This window comes from Pundamilia nyererei, unplaced genomic scaffold (genome assembly GCF_000239375.1).
Source record: "Pundamilia nyererei isolate P.nyererei 1_Seehausen unplaced genomic scaffold, PunNye1.0 scaffold00068, whole genome shotgun sequence".
Lineage (NCBI taxonomy): Eukaryota > Metazoa > Chordata > Actinopteri > Cichliformes > Cichlidae > Pundamilia > Pundamilia nyererei.
Window position 1 is genome coordinate 40,474 of NW_005187469.1, and position 11,034 is coordinate 51,507.

General features: G+C 38.8%; 1 protein-coding gene across 1 annotated transcript in view; it reads right to left on the reverse strand.

Moving 5' to 3' along the window:
* Window positions 1-11,034, reverse strand: part of LOC102215651 (uncharacterized) — a 51,930-nt gene that overhangs the window by 37,644 nt on the left and 3,252 nt on the right. The gene's annotated exons all lie outside the window — the stretch shown is intronic.

An 11,034-nucleotide genomic window follows, 5' to 3' on the forward strand; every position in this document is an offset into this window, starting at 1 on the left:
TGTGTCCTGGGATTTGGAGAGATGGAGATAAATCTATTATAGTTAATTAATACTATCTTTTGAAGACTAGTAAAGGTCTAACAAATGCAAGTGCACACACACACACACACACACACACACACACACACACACACACACACACACACACACACACACACACACACACACACACACACAAAGAATATAAGGAATTCTAACTTTATTCCTGGACTCTACCTGTTTGCTGCTACCTCAGATTTCCTGATCCCTTCTAAACATCACAGGTTTCATTGCAAGCTCTGAAAATATGTTTCAGTAACTTCATTCAGCTATTGCCTGAAATTTAGCTGATTCGCTTGGTTATCAGGAGCAAATGTTTTTATGCATGTAACACAATGTAAAACTTGGCTTTGAGGTTAGTGTGAATGCACCACTAGCCATTTTCACACCTTGAAACCATGAAATGTGCAAAATGAGTTTGTCTTTCATGAAAGAGAAAGACTGTTTGAACAGAGGGTGTAAAAATATAACAAGATAGACATCTGTCCATCAGAAAGATGTCACTGATTAAATATCAGGTTATGGAATTACTATGTGAGACACATGTCAAATATTAAAATGACATTAATTTAAACCACAGGGCCAGTATGTGAACAAGGAAGTCAAACAAAGAGGCATGCTTTAAAAAATCCCTGTTGGCTGGTCTTGTGAGGATTACAAGTACACTACATTTAAAAAGTACATGTAAGAAAAGTAAATGGACATACTACCAGAGAGATATCGTAGCTGCAGCAGTGCCAAAATATACTGGCTGTTTTTTCAAACCACAGAGTATATATACACAGAGACAGGAAAGACAGCGAGCACAGCTTCCTGTATGGTTTGTGTATTGGAAATGTCTTTTTGTTTTATAATATTGGTTACTTGTTTTGTAATATCTCTTTTGGGTCATTTAAAGGGTACACATGTGGAAGAGCCCCGAATTTTAACTTTATTGCACACGCAGCTACGCCTCTGAGAAAGCGAGTGACACCCCGTGTGGGGGAATCCCACAGGTAGTGAAGCCTCTTGATCATGTATATGAGGATGGGAGAAGAGGCAAGGAGCAGTCTCTAGATGACCCTATAAGAGGAGACAGGGGACTGTAAAATCTCCCGTTTCTGTAGAGGGTCAAAGGTGTAAAAAAACATGGGCGCCAGTGAGCACCAAATAGAGTAGATGTGTTTCTGTGGAGCTCTTTATACTCTCTTTACATCTTGGACTTTTATTGCTTTATACTTCACTACTCCCAGTTTTACTGAAGAATACTTATGCCAAAATGTTTGTGCCTCTATTCTAAGCTCACGTAAAAACAACAACAACATTTGCAATGGGATGGCTGTAGCTCAGGAGGCAGGGTGCTCGAGTAGAAAAGCACTATGTAAGAGTTAGTCTGTTTACCAACTACATTACTGCTAGATTGACCCCCGATAATCAAAGTCTTCAATATTTTTTAGCTTGAAGATAAGTATGACAAAGTAATTTAAATGTTTGATTCTTATATTCCCTCACGACAGAGAAGAGTCATCTATAAAAGATGCATTGAAACCATAGTTCTGTGTAAAGGTCTTGGTAGCAGTTGTTTAACTGGCTTTCGCTCTGTAGTCTGTTGGTATGAAACACAAGCAAGACGATGAACAAAATGGATTGTGACAAACATTTAGATGATTGGCTTTTAGTTGCTTTCTGAGTTTTGTGCTTGCTTTTTCCTCTGTCAGCTCGGCTCTATGGAGATCCAAGTCATCTTCTTCAGGCAAGAAACTCAACTGACTGGTTCGGTGGATTAACAGCTTGAACGCTAAGGACATCGCCACCCGAATCTTTGAAGAGTTAACATTGTCATATCCGTGGATCATCATGTGTGAACTTAAGCTCTGAAATACTTTATCACATGTTCTGTCTTAATAAGAAAACCAACAGAATACATTCACTGACAATCATTCTTCTTAACATGCGAATATATGAGTATTTTAGTATACTTGTCAGTGATTTCAGATAATGTGTTTGTTATCAAAAAGGTCCCAAGCTATTATCTAAAACATGTGGTTATCAGCATATATTTACCATCCTCTTCATGAGGAACACCTGCACAGTGTAATTAAATTCAATAAGAGCCTTGACACAAATTCTGCTTTTACATGATCTCTGCATTTCCTTTTTGTCATGTAGGTTAATAATTTGGGGTAAATATTAAGAGCATTTTTCAGTGCAAATACTCTACTGCCCTCACAATAACCTCAGCAGCCAATATAAAATATTACCTATTGGACAGTGCTAGCAAAAAAGTAAATGGTACCAGTAGAAATTGTGGCAGAGGCTTTGTATGAGATTGCATAAGTTGGATATATGTGAATGAATATAACATCTTTGTTATGGCTTCATTTTCTCTTTAAAATTGATGCTGTAATGTCTTATAAATGTCCTAACTGTCCCTCCATCCTGTCCACCTGTCCTGTCTCAGTGGTTTGGTGAAAGCCAAGCTTGTCAGTCTGTTGTATGCGCTGCTGTTGAGGTGCTTATCTTTGGAGTGTCGGCCGCTGGGGCTTATGGTAAATACTCACCTGGATACTCACCTGTTTTTAAATCAGCCACACAGAGATGCAGGGATGTCTGAATGCAAAGAGGAACTAGTTATTTTATCTCTTGAAATATAAACTGTCATGGTCCTAGGTCTTTTAACCCAGTGTTTTGAGTTTCTTGTGTTTTTTGTCATTTTGTATTATGTTAGTTTACTGTGTTATTCTAGGGTTGATTCTGTAGTCCCTTGGTTATTCTGTTTAGCTTTTGTTTATTAGATTCCCTTTTGTGTCTTTGCTCTCTGTGTTTCCCTGTGGGCATCTGTATTTATTTAATTGTGTGAGTTCTTGTGCCGTGTTTCTCCTTGTGTTTTATTACGTCATGTTTATCTATGTTCCCCAGCTCGTCATGTCCTCTCTCTCCCTCGTGCTCCTCCGTGTTCTCTCTCCCCCTCCAGTCAGCATCTCCGTGTACTTCCCGTATAACTATGATATTCTCCCATCAGTATACGTCACATGGCGTTTGCTCTTCCCCTTTCTCGTTATGACTATTTGTATCAGCTGTGTTCCCCGTGTGCTCACATGTCCCAGCTGTGTCCCCCTGTGTATTTATGTCAGGGTCTCCCTCAGTTTGGTATCACGCCCTCCCTCATGGCTGTGTGTCTCTCTCTATGCTTCCACAAGTGTATTATTATTATTAGAACTTTCCCAGTTTAGTTTTGTATTGCCTTTCATCCAGCAAATAAAGCTCAGAAGTTTTGAGTTCATGTTCTGCCTCAGTGACTCTGCTTTTGTGTCCCATTCCTGCTTGGATCCCATGAGAGAGAGAAGATCCCATGTCAATGTCAAAGGTCAATCTTCCAAAGTGATTCTGAACTTTGGGCTCAACACACCATTGTACACCCAAAACTCTTTCCCTTGGAAGCCCATCACTGTTACGGGCAGGCATCAAGTCTAGACCCTTTATTTCGTTTGCTCTGTTAGGTTCAGGTATTACAGCCAACACATTACGACTGTTACTTATCCACTTGTTGAGTAGAAAGCCAGCTTTCAAGCATATTGCATAGAATTCATGTTAGGGAGCTATTGCATCCTCTTCTGTGGCAGCTGAGACAATTGTCGACGTAAAAGTTGTTCAAGATGGTATCCACAGCTTGAAGGTAAAACTGTAGTTTATGATCTTCAGCACATTTCCTTAGTGCAAAATTTGCACCACTGGGAGATGATATTGCTCCAAACACATGTACTGTCGTTCTATATTCAACCATTGTTTAAGTGAAGTCTCCAGCGGGCCACCAAAGGAACCTTAACACATCTCAATCCTCCTCTGGCACTTTAACCTGGTGAAACATTTAAACGTTTAATTGATTTAATGTCTGCTGCAATGACAATAGGTTCTCTATGGAATCTTGTTAGAACTCTGATCAATGTGCTGGTCAAGTCAAGACCTTCTAAAAGCTGGCTATTTAGTGACACTCCTCTGCTTCACAGTCAAACACCACTCTAATTTTTTGTGGATGCAGAACACCATGATGTGACAAATATCATTTCCTGCCATCATTGCGTTCCAAGTTTCTGTCTGAGACTTTTTCTGCATAATAATAATAATAATAATAATAATGGATTGGATTTATATAACGCTTTTCAAGGCACCCAAAGCGCTTTACAATACCACTATTCATTCACTCTCACATTCATAACCTTTACAGATTATATCTGACATGAAGCTTTTCTTCAGATTCTGAAGGCATTGTTCAGCAACACTTCTATTATCTGGCATGCAGACTTTTAAATCTTTAAATGGAAATCCAATGTAATACTGAACATTAAGTAGCTTGGCAGTACTGGAAACTTCAATCAAAAACTGCTGGTCTTCCTTAGAAAGTTCCTTTTCATCTCTGGCACACTCTGGGAATCAGTTTTAAACTGCTGATTCCACAGATTGTCAAGTTTCACCACAGATGGAGGCACAGAGCAAAGAAACAAGCTTGTAGACCACAACTTGACCTCTAAGAGCAGCAGTAACAATGAGCAACTTGTTTAGCTTAGTAAAAAGTAAACAGCTGGTCACTTAGGTGAATGTAAAAAAAAAAAAAAACTGGAACAGGATATCATCACAAGTTTAAGCTCTAAGATAATTTTGAACAGTACCATATCACAATTATTCTGCATGCTGGCTAAAGACGTATGCTCCAATCATAAGAACTGAACAGGAATGCAGTGCTTTTTCAGATACCAGCTGCAAGAAGTATTTAAAACAGATGTGGAAACTTAAACCAGAGTAGAAACTGGTGGCCCTAGTTTTAAACTTAGTTATTAACTTTGAACAAGCATGTGAGCTTTACATTACAAAGGGTCCCCACACCTTCAATTACGCTTAAAATAAATTATATGGCACAATATACATATAATATGAAACAAAGCACAAGGGTTCAACAAATATTGGCAACACATTTTTGTTTTATTGTACAACTTTATAGTCATTACATTGCATTTTTTAATGTTCTGAATTGTTTTCTTATAAACTGTTTTGAAACATGACATTTTACAATTTTAATTTTATATACAAAAAACAAAACGAAAATAAACAAAAAACAAAGACACTTAAGGCTTAAAAAAAATAACAAATGCATTGCAATAAAAATCCAAAATAACAATTAAATGTTGATTTAAACAGAAAGTACAATAACAGCAAGGCCAACATTTCCTCACTGCTCTGCCAAACCACACATCAAACATACAGTCTCAGATAGTTCTGCATATCATTGTCTAAGTAAACGTATTATATTTTGTAAAGGATTATAAAACCATAAACAGATCATTAAGCTCCATTGGTAACATTTGAGAACAACACACACAGATTGACACACATACATAAACACATAACAACGTGGTGCTATCCCCAAGATATATTATAAACATGAGAAGCTAAAGTGAGAATAAATGCTGTTAAACTGCCAAGAGTTACAATAACTGCATGGACTCAACACAACTGTGTTATATGTACACAAACATTTCCTCACTCAACCAAGTGAAATCAGAAGTCTTGCATTTCTAGTCTGGTGTGATTGTTTGTAAATGACTTGGCTGTAATGGTTCTCTCATTGATCTTGGCTTGATTCAAAGATGTTTTTTTTAGCTCAAGACTTTACTTTATTCTTTATTACAGAGTTTAAGTGAATAAAGGTCTTGTGGCCTGTCTGATAAATCACAGTAATACAGGGTATGCCTGGTTGTCTTATACATATTTTGACGCATGTTCTTATTCTTATCGTTATACGGTGGCCTACAAACACGAGAGATGTGCAATTTACAGAAAATTAAATTTGAGGGGAGAGAATGAGAGAAGAAGAGGCAGCTGGCAGCGTAAAGATGCAGAAAAATTCCAGCTTTGTGTTTTTTTCCCATTCTAGCTGAAGTACGGGACAAACTGCATTCCTTTTCAGCTCAATACGAAACGCGTAATATTTTCTCTAATTACGGGACGATTCAGTCTTTTACGGGACGATTCCGTCTTTTACGGGACGATTCCGTCTTTTACAGGACGGTTGGCAACTCCCCCCCAGCTGTATAGAAACTCTGTCATGCTAGCTAGTACGCATTATTGTAACTGACTGTAAAAAGTCAACGCAACGAAAATAAACTCCACCTAAACTTGGTTTATATCTGACCCAGATAGACTGCAGGTCATAACTTTTTACCTGAAGTTCAATTCACCTGACACTCGGACCGGGGGCCGCCTTGGGTCTCTCCTCCTCCTGCCTCCCCTGTCTCTCATCCACCTGCTGGCCTCTGAAAGCTCCGCCATAGCCACCACCAAACAACTGAGTTATTTTTACACATCGGCCAGCATCTGGCCAATTCTCCACCTTTCATTGTTCATACCGTTACAAAAACCCCAAAACAACAAACAACAAACCAAAACATCGGCCCATTAAAACGAAAAATCACATCGGCCTACTGGGCATTTGTCACTGCACGATGCCCAGTCCAGCTATGGTCGCCGGGCATAAAGGCTGTGGTAACTGGACTCCCACTTCCATACCTGGCTGCTTTCTATCCATCAGCATCCCCTGAGTTAAAGGCAGAGGTCCGCACCTTGAGCTTAGCACAAATGTCTTTTACTTACCCAGGGTTTCTGATTTGGCTATTTGCAGACGGTGGTTTTGGCGATGATATCGTCTATGCATTTTCCAATATATCCATTGACAGAGTCTGTGAGTTCATTAATGTTGCCATCAGCTGTATCCTCAAATATCTGCCAGTCAGTGGTCTCAAAGCAGTCTTTAAGCATCTCATTAAAGTTTGAAAACAGTTTTCTGAATCTGACCACATATAACAACTACAGCCACTCACCACTGTTTATCCCACTTTCTTTGCTTTAAAATTACGAATGGCAATATTAACACTAGAATAACAGGTGAATAATGTGTTGATTAGTGGCATTTCTTAATGTTACAGTGCATACATCTACCAAGCACCTTAAGGTAAGTTAAATTGTAACTGAGTCTTTAAACAGCTGGTCAAACAAATAAAATGTCAAATATGTTCCAACATCAACTATTCTGGATAGTTACATTTATTTTTCTATTCAGTTCAATTCAATTTTATGTATATAGCACCAAATCACAACAACAGTCTCCTTAAGGCGCTTTATATTGTACAGTAGATCGTACAATAATAGATACAGAGGAAAAAACCAACAATCAAATGACCCCCTATGAGCAAGGACTTTGGCGACAGTGGGAACGAAAAACTCCCTTTAAACAGGAAGAAACCTCCAGCCGAACCAGACTAGGGGAGGTGTAGCCATCTGCTTTGACCGGTTGGGGGGAGAGATGGAAATCAATAAGATGTTCTGTGGAAGAGAGACAGAGATTAATAACAGGTATGATTCAATGCAAAGAGCTCTATTAACACATAGTGAGTGAGAACTGTGACTGGAAAGGAAAAACTCAATGCATCATGGGAATTCCCCAGCAGCCTACGTCTATTGTAGCATAACTAAGGGAGGATTCAGGGTCACCTGGTCCAGCCCTAACTATATGCTTTAGCAAAAAGGAAAGTTTTAAGCCTAATCTTAAAAATAGAGATAGTGTCTGTCTCCCGAATCCAAACTGGAAGCTGGTTCCACAGAAGAGGGGCCTGAAAACTGAAGGCTCTCCCTCCCCGTCTACTTTTAAATACTCTAGGAACAACAAGTAGGCCTGCAGTGTGAGAGCGAAGTGCTCTAATAGGGTGATATGGTACTACAAGGTCATTAAGATAAGATGGGGCCTGATTATTTAAGACCTTGTATGTGAGGAGCAGGATTTTGAATTCAATTCTGGATTTAACAGGAAGCCAATGAAGGGAAGCCAAAACAGGAGAAATATGTTCTCTCTTTCTAGTCCCTGTCAGCATTCTTGCTGCAGCATTTTGGATTAACTTGAGGCTTTTCAGTGAGTTTTTAGGACTTCCTGATAATAATGAATTACAGTCGTCCAGCCTAGAAGTAATAAATGCATGAACTAGTTTCTATATGATGAAGACAGTTCATTTAAAGAGGTATAATCCATCAGGTAGGAAACGAGGAGCATGTACTCACCTCGAGATCGCCATCCGTAGATCAACAGCCCACATACGATCAGTGAACCAATGACCACCAGAGGGACAACTATTTTGTTCTTCTCTACCTTATTTGAGTCTTGTCCAATAAAAGAAATAAAAGCAAAAAAATAGTGAAACACAGGAATACATGATAACTCTTTGTCTCCCTGTAATACTATAGTGAACTACATTCAATTTCTCTTTAACTGTCAGAGAGACAGTTAATGTACAAATTGAACATTTAAAACATTTTTTTTAAAACAATAATCATGTAGAAGTAGAGTGTAGAAAAGACAAAGGGCAGGCAATACTTGCAGTACTGTGACAGATAATAGAATTATAGATTGTGAGGTGAGTGCCTGGGATAGTTACCAAGAGAACCTGAAATTCTTTTCATCAGAAACAGTAAAACATGTATGTGTGGGGGGATTTTCCATAGCACAGCAAGCATTAACCAATCTGGTCTTTTTCTTGTTATTTACAGATGTAGAAAAAAATAGGGCACACCTGTGGGATCTAGTATTGTGGGACTGTTAGGGTTAGGATTTCAATTATTAAATAAAGCTATTTTAATTATTTTATTTATGCACAATGCAATTGTGCTTATAACGAGTTGGCACTCCGTGTTTTGAGGGTCATGAGCTTCGTCTGGTGTTATGACTAGGCTGAAATATTGCAGGGACACGTAGATTTTTGCAGCAATGGTACATACACACTGATAATGGTTTTCTACAAGTCTCTGTGTCAGAGAGGCCGAGCAAGATATCCTGAACCAGACCGTAGAATCAGTAGAAGATAATATTATTATCAAGGCTCGGCAGGGGTTGTTTTTTGTTTTGTCTTTCAGGTTCCAGGAGGAGCAGACAGAGGCGAGGTCAGACTGAACAGAGGAAGATTTGCAGCAGACTGCCACCTCCGTGTGGGAGCAAGATAGCCATAATAATCTTTGTTATTGTCGTAGTTCGTGCTGTCAAAATCAATGTGTTAACGCAAATGAATGCGTGATTAAATTAGCGCATCTGGAGTGCAGAATGACTCAAAATCTCTGAAATGTCTCTCTCAACGCATTTCGGGCAGTTTGTCCAAGTAGAGTTACCTTGGCACATGCGCAAATGGGCAGTAGATCTGGTAGTGACGAGCAGCTGAACCCATCAACTCAATTTGGAAGACGATAAACGCACAGTGGCCCTCTCGATGGGAAATTTGAGTATTAAACAAATAACAAGACGGAACAATCAACCGATAGAAAGTATTATGCACATTGTGCAAGAAGGAATTTTCTTTTCACTGAAGCACTTCCAGCTTAAAATATCATATTGACGCTAGTCGGGGATGCTGCTAGGACTTTGGCTAGTGCGTCACCCAGCTTGCGACAAACCACTCACGGAGCATCGGGGACTCAGTAAGTCTACCGCAAACATATTGACTGACACAATGCCAAGTGGATTGCAACAAACTGCAGACCTTTTAATAACGTTGAGAAAACACGCTTTACATAGCATGGTTCCTCGTTTCAAGGACTGGAAATGCCTCCCCAAGAGAGACAGAGAGAGAGTAGCTAAATGTTTAAAGAGTTTTTTGTTAACTTGAATGTTAATTGCGTATATTTTCCCCTTTTTCTCGAGTCTGTTTGCTCATGCAAAATGAAATGCGATTAATATAGAATAACAATGAATGCTATATCGTGAGTAATCAAAATTAATCCAGAGTAACCCTGTGATGAATCTGATTAAATATTTTAATTATTTGACAGCACTAATATACATTATATATTACTGTTTACTTACCTATTAGTATATAGGTTTTTAAAAGTTATATTTCACAGTAAATTACCTGTGTTAAAAGATTGAAGAAAACTATTCAAATTCTCTTTGAATTTAAGCATGCATTCTTTGTGTTTATTCTACATTTACTTCATTATATTGCATAAATGTCAGTTACAAGCTGAAAAAATGTAATTGCAACCAGGCTATTGATCAAGTAATTGCGATTAATTGTGATTAATTACAGAAAACTGTATGATTAATTAGTTAATGTTTTTAAATTTACTGACTGTACTAGTCGTAGTATAAAACCTGCACTGCAAAGGTCCAGCGCTGTAAACTTGTAATTTCAACTGCCAAAGCAAATTCAATCTTTTTAAGAGACAGATATTTCTCCTGACATTCCATCTGAAAACTTGAACATGAAGGACCCAAATTAGAAGCTAGATTCATGGGCTCCACACAGGTTTTGTCATTAACTGTGGGTGTCCACAGAATTCCCTCTTGGGAGCCTCAAAGGGCAAAACTGCTTTGGACCTTGTATGTGCAAACTCACTTGAGGCCCATATGGGATGTGTGGGTTTGCCCTGCCCACGCAGTCGAGCAGTTCACCCACACCTACCAACTCTGGGCATGTGCATGTTTTCTGAGATTATGATATCAGATTGTGCCTCACATGTGGTGCATAATATTTTGCAATAAAGTATACCTGGAAGAGGTGTTAGTGGTGATGGTGCTAGCATTTCAAATGTTTTGTCATTCTCTTTTCCTCCACTGGCGTTTAACAAAACGCAGACATCGGGAAAGTGGATTCTCGCAAAACATATTGCAGGGATCGCAAAAAATATACCTGTAAATAGGTCATATATGTTGGCTTTAAATGTGATCTCATCCTCTTTGCCTCCACTGGCATTGAACACAGCACAGATATACTTTGGCTGAAATTACTGAACAGTACGGTGAGCAGTAGGATAGTGCCAGCGGGCCTAACAAGAAACATGTGGAACATAATGGTGTGTAATAAAACATACCTTTAATTTTGTCATGTATGTTGGTTTCAAATGTGATACTATCCTCTTTCCCTCCACTGGCATTGAACACAGCGCAGGTATATATCGGGAAAGTGGATCTTCTAAACAAAGGGAGTC